The sequence below is a fragment of the Nyctibius grandis genome, chromosome 2 (assembly GCF_013368605.1).
Source record: "Nyctibius grandis isolate bNycGra1 chromosome 2, bNycGra1.pri, whole genome shotgun sequence".
Lineage (NCBI taxonomy): Eukaryota > Metazoa > Chordata > Aves > Nyctibiiformes > Nyctibiidae > Nyctibius > Nyctibius grandis.
In genome coordinates this window covers 51,180,989-51,194,826 of record NC_090659.1, presented here as the reverse complement: position 1 = coordinate 51,194,826, position 13,838 = coordinate 51,180,989, and the positions used below count along the sequence as shown (strand labels likewise).

The 13,838-nt window shown below is 40.4% G+C and overlaps 1 protein-coding gene across 13 annotated transcripts in view; it reads left to right on the top strand.

The window, feature by feature from the left end:
* The window catches only part of INPP4A (inositol polyphosphate-4-phosphatase type I A), a 142,222-nt gene that overhangs the window by 23,596 nt on the left and 104,788 nt on the right, over positions 1-13,838 (top strand). The window lies entirely within an intron of this gene.

Here is a 13,838-nt window from a genome sequence, read left to right as displayed (position 1 = left end):
AGTGCAGGAGTAATCGAGTACAGAGCACCCTGTGATGTAGCAATGCACAGGAAATGCCTGTGTCTTTTTAGAGGGAAGTCTCATGTTGGTGCTGTCCTTCTGAGAGAAAAGCACTGTCCTCATGAAGGGAACCAGCTCATTTTTTCCATGGTTGTGGAAAATAAAAAGCAAAAGTTCACTGCCAAGAGCCAAAAAAAACATTACTAGAACTTAGGACATACAGAAAATTTAGGGTGGTGTCCAGTATAGACTGCCTAAAATAATGTTAAAAGTTGGCACAGTACTTGCTTTGATTTTTATTACAGTATCTACTAATTTCCTATGAAATTTACTTAATGTAACCACTTGAGAAGCCCAAAGAATCACTGATATGTCTGCAGAACTATTAATTGGGAAAATTTCTACCTTATTTATGTAGCTGTAATCTTGATAACTCTCTGATCCTAGTGTTGGTAGTGAATTAGTAGAAGCCAAAAACAATCTTAATTTTCATAAGAAAACCTCTGGGTAGTAGGTCTTGAATTTTATCCTTGACTGACCTATCTCCTGACTTACTTTTTTGCATGTGTTACTGCTGTATTCATATTCTCCATGCAACAGTCTCTTGCAGGGATGGTCTGATATGTCAAAAGGTGTTCTTCCTTCATGGCTTCAGCAACCCTCGATCTGCAAACAGTCTAGCTTGTCAAAGATGTATTTGGGCTGATTTTGTCTCTTCAGGTCAGTGACTTGAGGACCAGACTCCTTACCCTGTTACTGATGTAGTAATCTTATGCAGGCATATTCTTAGCTCGCTGCAGATGTAAGGTTGTTTATCTGTGTAGTTCACAGTGGAATGAGGTTAAGCTAAGTGACTTTGCTTTGTGTTTGCTGTGGTTCAGCTGATGTGTTACAACTTGTTAAACTTCAGTACTTTGATCAGTGCTTTTATCTTTATAGCCATAAATGTAGAATATCTGATTGTGACAGGCAGGTCTTCTGAGCCCAAGAATGGCATTTCTGTCTTTTGCATCAGTGCTTTTCATGTGTCTAAGATTGTGTTATGCTATTTTGATTCTAACCAATATTCCTTTTAAGAAACAAACAAAAACCCCAACTGTTTTAAAAGTGTTTTTATAGAACAGTGTTTGGATTGAATAGAAAGTACTAGTTGTATCTGCTCTTTGACATTTGCTATTCTTGATCAGTCCCTTAATCTTACTAGTCTTTTAAAAGGCATCGGGTATTTTAGAAAGAATAAGCTGCAATTCACTCTGCCCCATACACAGGTTAATGCTACAATGTTACTACACTGAACTAAGCCTTGCTTTTATTTGGTTGCTGGATTTTAAAAAAAAAAAAAAGAAAGAACATATTTCGGTGGTTAGACCCTAGTCTGACATACTGCAGGAGTGAGTCTTTATATACCTGTTTCCATTATCATGTGCATTTTCATGTGAAGAGCAAGCTGCAGTGTCAGGAGTACTTCACTTTCTCGTGTCTCAAGATGCAAGCTTGTTTCAGACATCATGGACTTGTTGAAGGGATTCACAACAGACAAGTAGAAGTCATGGTCTTTCACTGGGCTAGCTGGTTCTTCTGGTCCCATGGCTGAAATGTTGTGGCTGCAGGTTCTCTGGGTCTCCTATCAGTTCATGAAGGATAGATAGCAGCTACCTGTGGCAGCTACTCTGTGTCTGCTCTTCTGCATTTTCTCTCCCTTTCCTTTCAAAAGGAACACAATATTTGGTTGTATTTTGTAGCAACGTGGATTCTCCTTTCTGCTACTGATCCTGGGCTAAATATTTCTGCATTGTTCCAGTCCAAGCAACTGGAAGCTGGTTTGGGTGCAGCGGCTGGTTTGGGTGCAGCTGCCTTGCTGCCAGTGGTCAAAACTCACTATTCAAGCTAGGTTTAAACATTGATGAGGTTTTAAATAATCCTAGGGTGGAAGTCCTTCTAATTGAGTTCCAGCACCTGAGCTTTTGTGGTTCATGTCTTCAAACTTCCCTCTGCTAAATGATAAAAGAGCGGAGATTTGCAGTGATGGTTACTTAGTTTTAGAAGTCAGACCTGAGACTTTCGCCTAGTCTTACAATGTTAGCAATTGGGCATTTGAGGAAAACATTGAGTATCACACAGTTTATAATTCCTGATACACTATATAGGTCCACAGCTGCTTTAAAACTTATGACCCTACCCCAGCTTTGGACAACACAATGACAAAGGGTATGCTTGTCAACATAATGCTTCTCGCAGTAGTTTTGTCCTAAGGTGGTTTTCTGCCTTAATTTTCTTTGCAAACATACCTTTCCTTGGTTTGATCTTCAGTCTCCCAGTGCAGCATTAATCGAGATCTGGATGAATATGGACCTGTGCAGCAAGATGGGTGGGTCTGTACCTCTGTACTGTCATCTTAATGTATTCACTGTATTTGCTGAACTTAATCTAATGGGATTCAAGTTTTGTAGTCTGTGTAGCTTCATCTTCTAAGTGACATTTCTTTAAGAAATATATTAAAGGATTTCTTGTAAATACAAGAGTCACTTCTTTGGCACAAATTTTACATTGCTTAAAAGAATGCCAGGAGAAAACCATTCGTGCCTTTACTTTTAAAAATTACACTTGCCTATAGGCATATTTCAAGTAGGTAATTAGCTGTGAATGGTTTTGTGGCAGCTCTGTTTTGATCATTTGAAGGGTGACAAAGCAGATAGTCTTGGCAAAATAGAGCAAAATGGCTAACAAAACTAGTTGATTGATTTTTGTGTTTTCACCTGCAAAGAAAGGTAGGTGCTTGACTGTGGTACATGTGTGCGTGAGTGGGACATTACCTTCAATCATCCCCAAGCGTACAAGTCTCACCCTTATTTGGCACCCATATGTCAGTCTGAATGCTGCAAAAATGGATTACATTTTGTTTGTTCAAACTGGCAACGTGGTAAAATTTTTCCAGGAGACTGAATACTCTTTGGATGTTTAACTGTAATCCCTGTCTAAAATAAGAGATACCAGTTTAATTACTTACCTGAAAAATGGTTTTGTCTTTTTTCTGCCTTTTTTCTGCCTTTTTTCTGCCTTTTTTTCTGCCTTTTTTCTGCCTTTTTTTCTGCCTTTTTTCTGCCTTTTTTCTGCCTTTTTTCTGCCTTTTTTCTGCCTTTTTTCTGCCTTTTTTCTGCCTTTTTTCTGCCTTTTTTCTGCCTTTTTTCTGCCTTTTTTCTGCCTTTTTTCTGCCTTTTTTCTGCCTTTTTTCTGCCTTTTTTCTGCCTTTTTTCTGCCTTTTTTCTGCCTTTTTTCTGCCTTTTTCTTATTAGGGTTGTTAGCTCTCAGTCTTGAGAGACTGAAGGGAGAGAAAAAGGATTAACAGTCATTTCCTGAATTGTCTCATTTTTGTGCTTGCAGATGATAGTAGGAGCACTCTGGGACTTGATAGCAGTTTAGAGATTAGTTTAGAGACATCCTGCTCTGCACCAGCTGCTCTCAGTGCTCTCCCAAATTGAATGCTAAGGATGCTGTCCAGTGACTCATGTCTTGCTGGGATTAATTTTAGGCTATTTTGAAAAACTAGGGCTGGTCTGCCTTGGTACATAAATTGGGATATGTTGAGTGTTACATGAGCTAAAGACAGTTTTTCATTCTGACTGGTGCTTTATTCTCCACCATGCTGCATCTAAACCAGATTTGTCTTGTACTTCAGCTGTTACTGCCTTCAGTTTTTAGAAACTAGGCTGAGACTGGATACCATAATACTGCTCTCTATCTATCTGTCTTTTCCCCACCTTCCTCCACTGCTCTTTGTACTGTGAGAAGACTGACCAGTAAGAGATTTCTGAGGAAAAAGGAGGATGAGCAGCCCCCAAAACTTCCAAGATGTAAAGAAGCAGTCCTGTTAGTTATCCCTTCCTCCTGTATTTGTCATCCATCTCTTCAAGAAGACCCTGTACTTGGTAGCTCCTCCTTATAGTACAAAGAGCAATGTGTGGATTTAAAGAGGACAATAAAAGGCAAATGCTTCAGGCAGCTGTGTTATAAATTTCAGGGTGTTGATAATAGGAGGCTTAAACTTTGCAGTACCGTTTTTTCCTTTTCTGTGGATGTATGGCTTCTGCAGTATTAGAGGCCAAACCTGCCATGATACCTTTCCAGGCCTGCAGCCTGTGCAGTAAAATATCCTGCGGAGGTTCTGCAGAGCAGTTCTTCTGGAGTTACTGGTATTTTTCTTCTTGTCGGCTTTCTGTCAGTGCCACACAATTCTGAAAAATAGCGCTAGAGCCAATTGGCAATGCGACGCTTGGAGAAAGCTGTAGTGACTATAAAGGAGTATTTATGTCATGAGCCAGAAGTCCAGGAGTTTCAGGGATGGGTGGCCCAAAACAGCATCCAAGCTCAACGTGTCATGTGTTATGTGTAACTGAGCTCCAGCATGCTCAGGGATCATGGAGGGTTTGAGTAGCTCTGTATTGAAGCTTCACTTAATGGCAGGCCAGGAGTTTCTGATCTGTGGTCCATGAAGCAGTGGAAACTTGCATGGTATTGCTTTCCCTTTATTCATTATTACTGCCTTTATTGCATTAAAGAGGCTAAGCAGACCTTAAATACTTCACCTGGGGGTGCTGATCGACAGCGGGCTAAACATGAGCCAGCAGTGTGCCCAGGTGGCCAAGAAGGCCAGTGGCATCCTGGCCTCTATTAGCAGTAGTGTAGCCAGCCTGTCTAGGGAAGTGATCGTCCCTCTGTACTCGGCACTGATGAGGCCGCACCTTGAATACTGTGTTCAGTTCTGGGCCACTCACTTCAAGAAAGATGTTGAGGTGTTGGAGCGAATCCAGAGGAGGGCGACCAAGCTGGTGAAGGGTCTGGAGGGTCTGACCTATGAGGAACGGCTGAGGGAGCTGGGATTGTTTAGCCTGGAGAAGAGGAGGCTCCGAGGTGACCTTACTGCAGTCTACAACTACCTGAAGGGAGGTTGTAGTGAAGTGGGAGTTGGCCTCTTCTCCCAGGCAGCTAGGGATAGGACAAGAGGACACAGCCTCAAGCTTCGCCAGGGGAGGTTCAGGTTGGACATTAGGAAGTATTTCTTCTCAGAAAGTGTCATTAGGCATTGGAAGGGGGGTGCCCAGGGAGGTGGTGGAGTCACCATCTCTGGAGGTGTTTAGGAAAAGACTGGACATGGCACTTAGTGCCATGGTCTAGTTGACAGGGTGGTGTCAGGGCAATGGTTGGACTCGATGATCCCTGAGGTCTCTTCCAACCTGATTGATTCTGTGATTCTGTGATACTTCACATTAAGTAGCACTTGCTTTGATGGAAGAATTTTTTGCGTGATGGTAAATGGTTAGTCCACTGAACAAGGAAGGCTTGATTCAGGGAATGGCTTTTGAAGCCTCTGATAGTAGAGTTGTATGGTTTTGTTTCCTGCCAGTCAGACTTGAACTTTCAGGGAGTGATAGGTTCACATTGGAAAATGCCATTGGTCAAGATGTGATTAGGACCTTTTTCCAGACTGAAACCCGCAGAGGTCTGCATGGCTTTTCAGACACCTGTGTCAGTGGAGGAGGCCTTACCACTGCGAATGAGCGCAGTTAAGTACAGCAAAGTCTTAACAGCCTTAAAACTCTTCTGCCTAAATTCAAAACAGGGGAAACAGAGCTGGAAAGAGTTGTGTTTTTTTTTCCTGAGACTTGACAAACGTTGTTTTTCTTGCCAGATAATACTTTTATAAAGCTTTCCTGATGATCTCTTCCCAAGTCCTTTTGGCTCCTCTCTCTCCCTTTACTGTCACAGCTTCCTCAGGCATCTCGTTTTCTTGTGTTTGCTTCTGAGCAACCTGTCAGTCTGGCAGCTCACTCTTGCAGCTTAAATGTGTGCCTGTGTCTGTCCCTGAATCACTCTTCTTCTGAATCCACCTCCTTGGATCTTTCTCCATCATACAATTAACTGTGCTGTTTGACTTGCCCTGCCACGCTTTCCCCTAAGATGACTTGCCATGCAGTTTTGCCATCGCTTCTTCATTTCCTGTTCTCTAAACCAGTTTACCCCATTGGCAAGCCACCACAGTGCCATTAACTTCCCTCCTTTCAAGACCATAAGCTAGGAACTGCTCTGAGGTTGGTATATTAACTGGAACTCGTATCCTCTTGGTAACATCGATCTTTGGCTTGCTGAGAGTCTTGATTCCCCAGCTCTGTCATTTCCTCTGTTTCTGTCTGTCATGTTCTAAAAACATCTCATACCTCACAGCCAAATTCTTCCCATCTATGTTCTGTTTTGAGCTCTGCTTTACTGGATAGTCTCCCTATTTAACTTCAGCACTTAAGCCACTGCAGCATTTCTGTATTATCTTCCACAGCTTTTTTTATTTCTTGGTAGGCCTGATTGGGGCATATTAACACTAGCAGACTTCATCCCCTCTGCAGTTTTAGAGGAAAGTGAGTGCCTTCAGAGAGGTGATTCCTGACACCTAAGTTAGCAACTTAGCTCCTGCTTAGCTTAGGTGCTCTGAACTGCGCTCTGCCCGTCTTGTTTCTGAGAAAGTAGAAAATTCAGTTCATTTTCTGAGTCTCCTGGACGTTCTTGTTAATGTAGTCTCTTTAGCTGCCATGTTGCATATAAAGGGTATGCATGGATTTTAGTCATTTTCAACCTATTGAAGAGATCAGAGGCATCACAGAATTTTAAACCACGACTTTTTAATTAATGTTCTTAAATATTCCTTTATTCCTGGTTAGCAGGCTGCATCTGTAGGAGGAATCAATAGATTTTTTTTCTTTAATGCAATTTTTGAAGTTCCCACTTTTCCTTTCCTTTTCTTTTTTTTTTTTTCCCCCTCCCCTTAATGGGAGGTTTTTCAATGAAAAACTCAACTCTACAGACTATGTATTCCCTCTTTTCAGTACCTAAATTACAGGGTTTTAGCCCATAGTGATATGGAACATTGGAATAATAAAGCTGAAAAGGCTTCTCTTAAAAACAAACGAACCAAAAGATCACAAGTAAGATACCAAAATATGTTGCTTTTCTGTGTGGATAGCTTTTTATGTGGGTTAAAAAATTATTATTTCCTTCTCACTCTCTTGTATAAGCTATAATTAGTACCAATTTCATGCAAAGTTTGTTACTATTTGTAAAAGGGCTCAGGCAGGTCTCCATGATATTTTTTGAACCTGCAATCAGTTATTTTTTTGGGAGGAAGAACTGGGGGGGAAAGAGTGGGTAGAAGAAATGTGCACCATTTTTGTACAAAAAAAAGGCTTGTACTGTTTAGCTGCTATCTAAATTATAGTCTATAAAAATAAACTTTAAGCTCATTTATATGAAGCTGACAAAGCATCAGGTCCTTTTGAAATAGCATTTGGCCAGTATTTGTGTGGTTTCAGACGATTATATGAATTCCTAAAAAAGGCAGGCTATTTAGAAACATAGTCTAACAGGTGCTGCTTGCATCTTACCCTGTTTTAGACCCACTGTAAAAAGAAAAACACCCATACTTTTGAAACTGGTTTAATGTGAGGATAGCTTTTACTTGTCTTTAATGTGTCTGTTTCCTTTTCCATTTTAACTACAGCTGTTACACAGGCTGTAATTCAGTGTATTTTAAGAGTTCTTCCATAGTTATGGGTGTGGATCATGCAGTTTCCATACTCTGCTGTGCCTGGCTCAAGGCAACTGCAGTTCCGTGCTGGTATTTGCTCTTACCTGTGATTTCCTCACTGAACCAGTGCTGTGCAGTAGTTAACCGAGCTGGAGATGGTTCAGTGATTCTGAAGCAAAATGGGTGGTTCTGGAGCTATAAATGATGTTTTTTTGTATTAGAGAGAGAATTTCTTACTCAGGTTGTGTTGAAGAACTGACACAAATAAAGGCTCTGTATTCTTTCTCTTTGCTCAGTTTGGTGTCCCCGTTCAATCTTGATATAATCAGCAAAGATGAATATACTGTATTCTATTTCAGAAACCCTTTCTTGGAGGGTTATTAGAATTGTTTTTCCCAAGAAATATTCACAGAGAATTAACGCTATTTTGGCCTATGGCAATCGATAAAGTATTTTTACACTACCTGCCTTTATGGGTCTTATTGACTTATGCTTGTATTGATGATCTTGTATTTATAGCCAGCTCTTTTCACTATGTCTTCTTTATCTCTAAAATGATTTAATGAGTGTTTGAAATCCTCAGCTTGCAAAAGTGAATGTATTTTGGAGTGCACCTTTCTAGGAATGTGGGTGCATGTATTAAATAGTTCTTTAAACAGTTCTACATTGATTGAAATCAACCTAACAAGATTTGGATGGGGGATAAATGGATATCTTCCGTCCAAAAGTAAGCATTATCCTGAAATTACTTAATAATACATTGAAAGAAAGCTTGTCTAATATTTAGCACTAATCAGAGCTTGAGATTCAGTTCCCAAGACCCTTTGGGTAATGTCAGTCAAGTAATTAATAAAATCATTACAAGCTAAGTGAGGTAGGCCCTAGAAAATTGTGCCTCTGAACCTCAGACTCTATCTGCTTTATTCTTCCATTTGAGAAAAACTTAGTGCCATGGTCTAGTTGACACAGTGGTGTTAGGTCAAAGGCTGGACTCGATGATCCCAGAGGCCTCTTCCAACCTAGCTGATTCTGTGATTCTGTGAAAATAACAAACACAACCACCCAGTCCCATGCCCCCAAAAACCCCATTTTTTTTGGGTTAAAAACTGTGAGGTGGTCTGGAGAACAGGTAACGAGGATAATGTGCACACTTTGTCTCTATCCTGACTCTATTTCAGGTGCAAAACGCATGCCAACAGACCTGTGCTTTTCACCAAACTAATCTCCATGTCAAGGAAACCTTGGGTTTGTGGCCCAGGAGGGGCTGGGAAAGGCCGCTACAGCTCCCAGTGGTACAGGGCAGCAGGACCCATAGTCTCTGGCTACTGCGAGCCTCATCAGGCAAGTGAAGGAGTAGCCATCAATTCCAGGCAGCTGAAGTGCATCAGAGACAGAATTAGAAGAAGGTGGAAGTAGAGGAGGGCAGGGTAGTAGAAAATGCATGTTTTACTGCCTTTACAGCATGAAAGGATGATGCTAGTCATCTTACCAGTTTAGGCTGGTGGAACTGAACTATAAACAAGAGGTTGTATGTGCAGCTATGCTCATCACTTTTCTGCATAGCTGGAATTGTTTGGTGACTTAGATGTATCTGTTCAACAACTGAATGAATGTATGCCATACGTTTGATGGGAAACTGAGTGGATGAAGGCTTTGTAGAATCATAGGATACAGTTGTCAAAAGTAGCACAGTTACCAGTGTTTTCCATTAATCATAATTCCTTAATACTAATCATGCTTCCTTAATACAGACACACAAACATTGTTAGAGAAGGTTGATGAGACTCTTAATACTACATTAAACCTGGTAATCAAATGATGCAATGTCTTCTATTATTATCTGCTCAGGATGCGAAGTCTTTTCCCAAAACACTGTATGATGCAAACATCTGTAATCTCTGGTCTCCCTTTAGTCCCCAAGACATCCCATGCAATGAGATCTTTTACCATACTGAGAAGTGGAAATACTCTAGAAATATATATACTTCTGAAGTATACATAAACAAAGAAAACTGATCAAAAATACCCAAAGCAACCACTCACAGCTCTGATATACCACCTGATCTTCCAATAGATACATGGAAAAAGACATCATAACTGGTGGAAGTGCCAACAAATGGTGCACAGGGCTCTGTTTGGAGCAGTCTGTGTTTTTACGTACCTGAAGAAAAAGAAAATGGTTTATTTAATAAGAAAATTCTTTTTTATTGTTGTTATTTTTTGCCTTCTCTTATTATCTGTGTAGGTTTTCTGGTTTGTGGTTGACTGTTCTTAGAATAAGACACGTAGCCTTTGACATTAAGATTTTTTGAAGCCACATTAAAACACTGAGGTACTATTTTTTGTGAGCTTTTTCCATGGCCTGATTTTAGGAAAAATCCCAAATGATCTGAAGTCAATTAAGTTCTGAATGTCAAAATTTAGGTTAGTCATGAAAGAAACACTTCCATTATCAATACTTTTAATAAGCGTTTCCAACTCAGGCTCCTGCTGGTCTGGATTCTGATACACAATCCAACGTGTACAGTACCTTAATCTTTGAATGGTCCCATTGATAATTTGGTGGCATTAATCTGGGGAATAATTTACAGCACACCACAAATAAAGGCTGACTTCACAAGTAGTGACTTAAAATTTGTGAGCTTGCAGATAACTCTTTCTGATCGGATTGTTACATAATTTATTTTGGAAGAAGAATTAAAGAATTTTGAGAGAGAAAGAACAAAAATGGTTTAACCACAGCTTTTCTTTTTATTAGATCTGTTATGGACCCTCTTTTTGTGAAGTGCTGTATTACACGATGCTAACAACAGGACTTTTTTTGCACGGCAAAGGCAAAGAATGCCAAGAATAGAAATAAGAGAATGAGGCCCTTGAATGTGTCCAGGTGCAGTTCGTTTTCATGACCTTACTAATGAGGAACATCTCAGAAGATTATTTCCCTGCTAAAAATAGCAGCTGGTTAACTTGCAAAGGAGTACAGATGAGTTGAGAAGACAAGACAAAGCATTAGAAATCTGTTGTGCAAACACAGAAATCTTGTATTACAGCTGCTCTTTCTTCATGCAGATGAGGAGGAGTAAATTTTGTAAGAAGTGTTGCAGAATAGTCATAAAAATTGTCCAGCTTTACATTCAGTTTTACTGTTTTTTGATTTAGTTTACCCAGTGTAGCAGATAGTACTGAGAAAACAATGAATGTTTGCATCGACTTTCTCCAGCATTGACAATTGTTCTTTCTGAGGCATTTGAAGAACCTACCAGTCATAGGTCACGAAGACCAGCATGAGATCTACAAGTCCTGCATTGTGAAGACAACAGGAAAAAGTCACTCAGAAAATGTATAGAGTGTATTGAATGGGTAAAATGAGTGGATGTAGACAATTCCCACCAGAGTATAGCATTTTGCTAGACAGTGCAAAGACCCGTGATGTTTAAGTCGTGCAGTAACATATGGTTACCTCAAAATGAGTTTATGCCTGGGTTTGGGTGTCTCTTTTTGTCAGGATTCATAGATCAATATTCAATTGAAATTATTGTGTGAGTGCAGAAAATGGGGCATGCTGATTTGAAACAGAGAGATAGTTGCGCATTGTAGAGAAAATTAAAGTTAGTTTGGAATCAGAAATTTGTGTCTATGTTGATACAACAAATTTTAATATTCTTGGAAGCCTGGAGGGACCAGATGTTTTCTTACCCGCTTTCTCTGTTATCAAAAGTGATCTATAAGGCATGTACATAAGATCTGAGATTACAGATGTTTCTACACTTGCACCATGTAGTTTTTAAGGAAAAAAAGCAGAGCTCTGAATATAAGGAGAATTGAGATTGGGCACATGGTTATTGCAAATGGTGCATCCCTTGATTATGACGTTTAATGTATCATTAGGGTCTTGCTGACTTCTCTGTCAGTGCAAAACATGGGCAGATGTTGGCATTAAAGAGAAAAAGAGAACAGAAGTGGGACAGATATGAGCAAGCCAGCTGCCGAAAGATCAGCTGACACTATGCTGACATCAAGTGCAATTTGGGGAGTCCTTATCTAAGCAAGCCTTCACATGCAGCAAATGTCACTGCTGTCTGTATAGGCAGGAGCCACAGTAGTGTCTGTGAACTAGTCTCTCATCTGGTCAGTACATCTTTGTTGCTATGAGATATATTTTTCTCATCTTGTTTTGTCCAAGTTCTCTGATCTTTGTCTCTCAGAGTCTCTTGTTTCATCTGCTGAGAACAGACCATAAAGAGGAAATGGGCATTTAAGTCGTCTCGTTCATTTTCACTAGATGCACAACAGAAGTACTTCTGTCTGAAATCTGCCTGCAGTATGTTACAGGCAGCTTCTAATTTTGTAATCTCTTCCCAGTGCAGAGTATGTAGCTTTGGATTGTTACAAGAGAAATAAAAAGTGTATTTCACTTGGGTCGTAGATATAGCAATAACTTGAGGAGGTGACCTCAGTGAAGAGACGTACTTGTGTGGTTAGGTGGAAATGGGTTCCCACAGCCTCTTGCGGGTTGTTTTGCTGACTGCTTTTGTAGAGGTGAGGTTAAGATGCTACTGAGACATTGGTGGATGATGTAGTGACGGTAAAATGTTCAGCTGCTATAGTGTGTCCGGTTATCTTCAGAAGCTTTGAGATAAATGTGATGAATAAGTGCATCCTCTTCCCTCCTCCTGTACTCAATCGCTAAATGTCTGCTTTCATGTGTCGCTTCCTCTGTTCATTGTCTGCTCAGGATAAAGGTTCTGGTGCTGATGCTTGTCCCAGCAGGAGTTTTAATTTTCCTGAGAAGCAAACAGTGCTTTTGTCATAACATATCAAAATACCCATGAAAGGTAATTAGCTGGAAGAAATGAACCTACTACTGAGATGCACCTGAAGGAAAGTCTGATGGTCTAGTGAGCAAGATACAGAATACTAGTTTCTGCTTTTGGCTTTGCTATGGACATGTGGAACAACCTTGGTCAAGTCAGTTAGCTGTGCTTTGCAAGATGGTGCAAAAATATTTCCCTTCTCAATGTTTTGCCTATATGTCTTTTCAAAATATGTGCTCCTTCTGCAGTGGGTCTCTTCTACTGTGCGTCTGCTCACCTCCATGTGTGGCTGCTTGCTGGTGAGGGCCTTTGGAAAGTACTGTAATGCCCATAACAACGATAAAGGGAGTATGAGCCTGTACAGAAAATGTGCTCTACTTTACATTTTGAAAACATGTGACAGTGCTCCTCAAAAATTAGTATCTCCGAACTCCCACCTTTCCACAGGGTTTGGAAAAACAAGGCTACAAAACATTAGGATGCAGCAGAGTATGCAGCTAATGGAAAGCTGACTGGAAGGCTAGGAGGGTGAGGGGGAAAGGCGAGGGGGAGGCATCACTGTGGATACTGGTAGTGATCCTCAGTCTGCTTCTGTTACTCTGTTGCATTGGGAGCCAGGTCTGTCCTTGAAGAAAATAAATGCTTTTTTTTTTTTTTTCCGTGGACAGTATAGGTTAGAAGAAAAAAGGCTCAAGAACAGGAGCTGAGGTTGGTGTTCTCAGTAAGGACAATCTGACTGTAGACTGAGCTTTCATGAGGAAGCAGGTTAATATGGAATCTGACAACCTGGAAGAGGCTGTGGGAAACCATTTCCACCATCATTGGTGTAATGATGACTTTTTAAAAAAAAAAACCCAATCAAACAAATTCCCAGAGACATGGAGATGATGAAGAGGATCAGGATTCTTTAGTCTAGCATATTCTGGGGCACCATGTTGAATAGGTACTATAGAAAAGCCTTTGCTTGCTTGTTTCCTAAAGGAGAAAAAGGAAGAACTATTATCTCTAGTTCTTAAAGAGTGTATAATAATCTACACTGCCTTTTAATGCAAAATCTCTTGCAGCAGTGTTTAGTTCAGTAAGATATATTAAATTCCTGTGCAAGATTTCATCTACATCAGTGTCAGTTTTGGGGGTTTTACCTCTTCTGGGGTAAGAAGCCTCAGGTTTTCCCACTTTTAGACCCCGGATCCAAACCCTTTCTACTGTAGAAGGCCCAGCTAAGGAGACTGATAAATCAAGCAGCACTGCTACAGCAGCTAGATCACTTCTGATTTGTAGATGAGGTCATTTGCAGCTGAGGCAAGTATGTGCGTTTTACACAGTGCGTGCTTGCTCTTGTGTGTTTTATCTCTTTGAGGCCTTTAACAGCTCCTTTCTTTGAGTCATCTTTGATCCAAATCTATGCTTTCAGGTGGACAGCAGCACAAAATTGAATGTAGATGTATAATTGC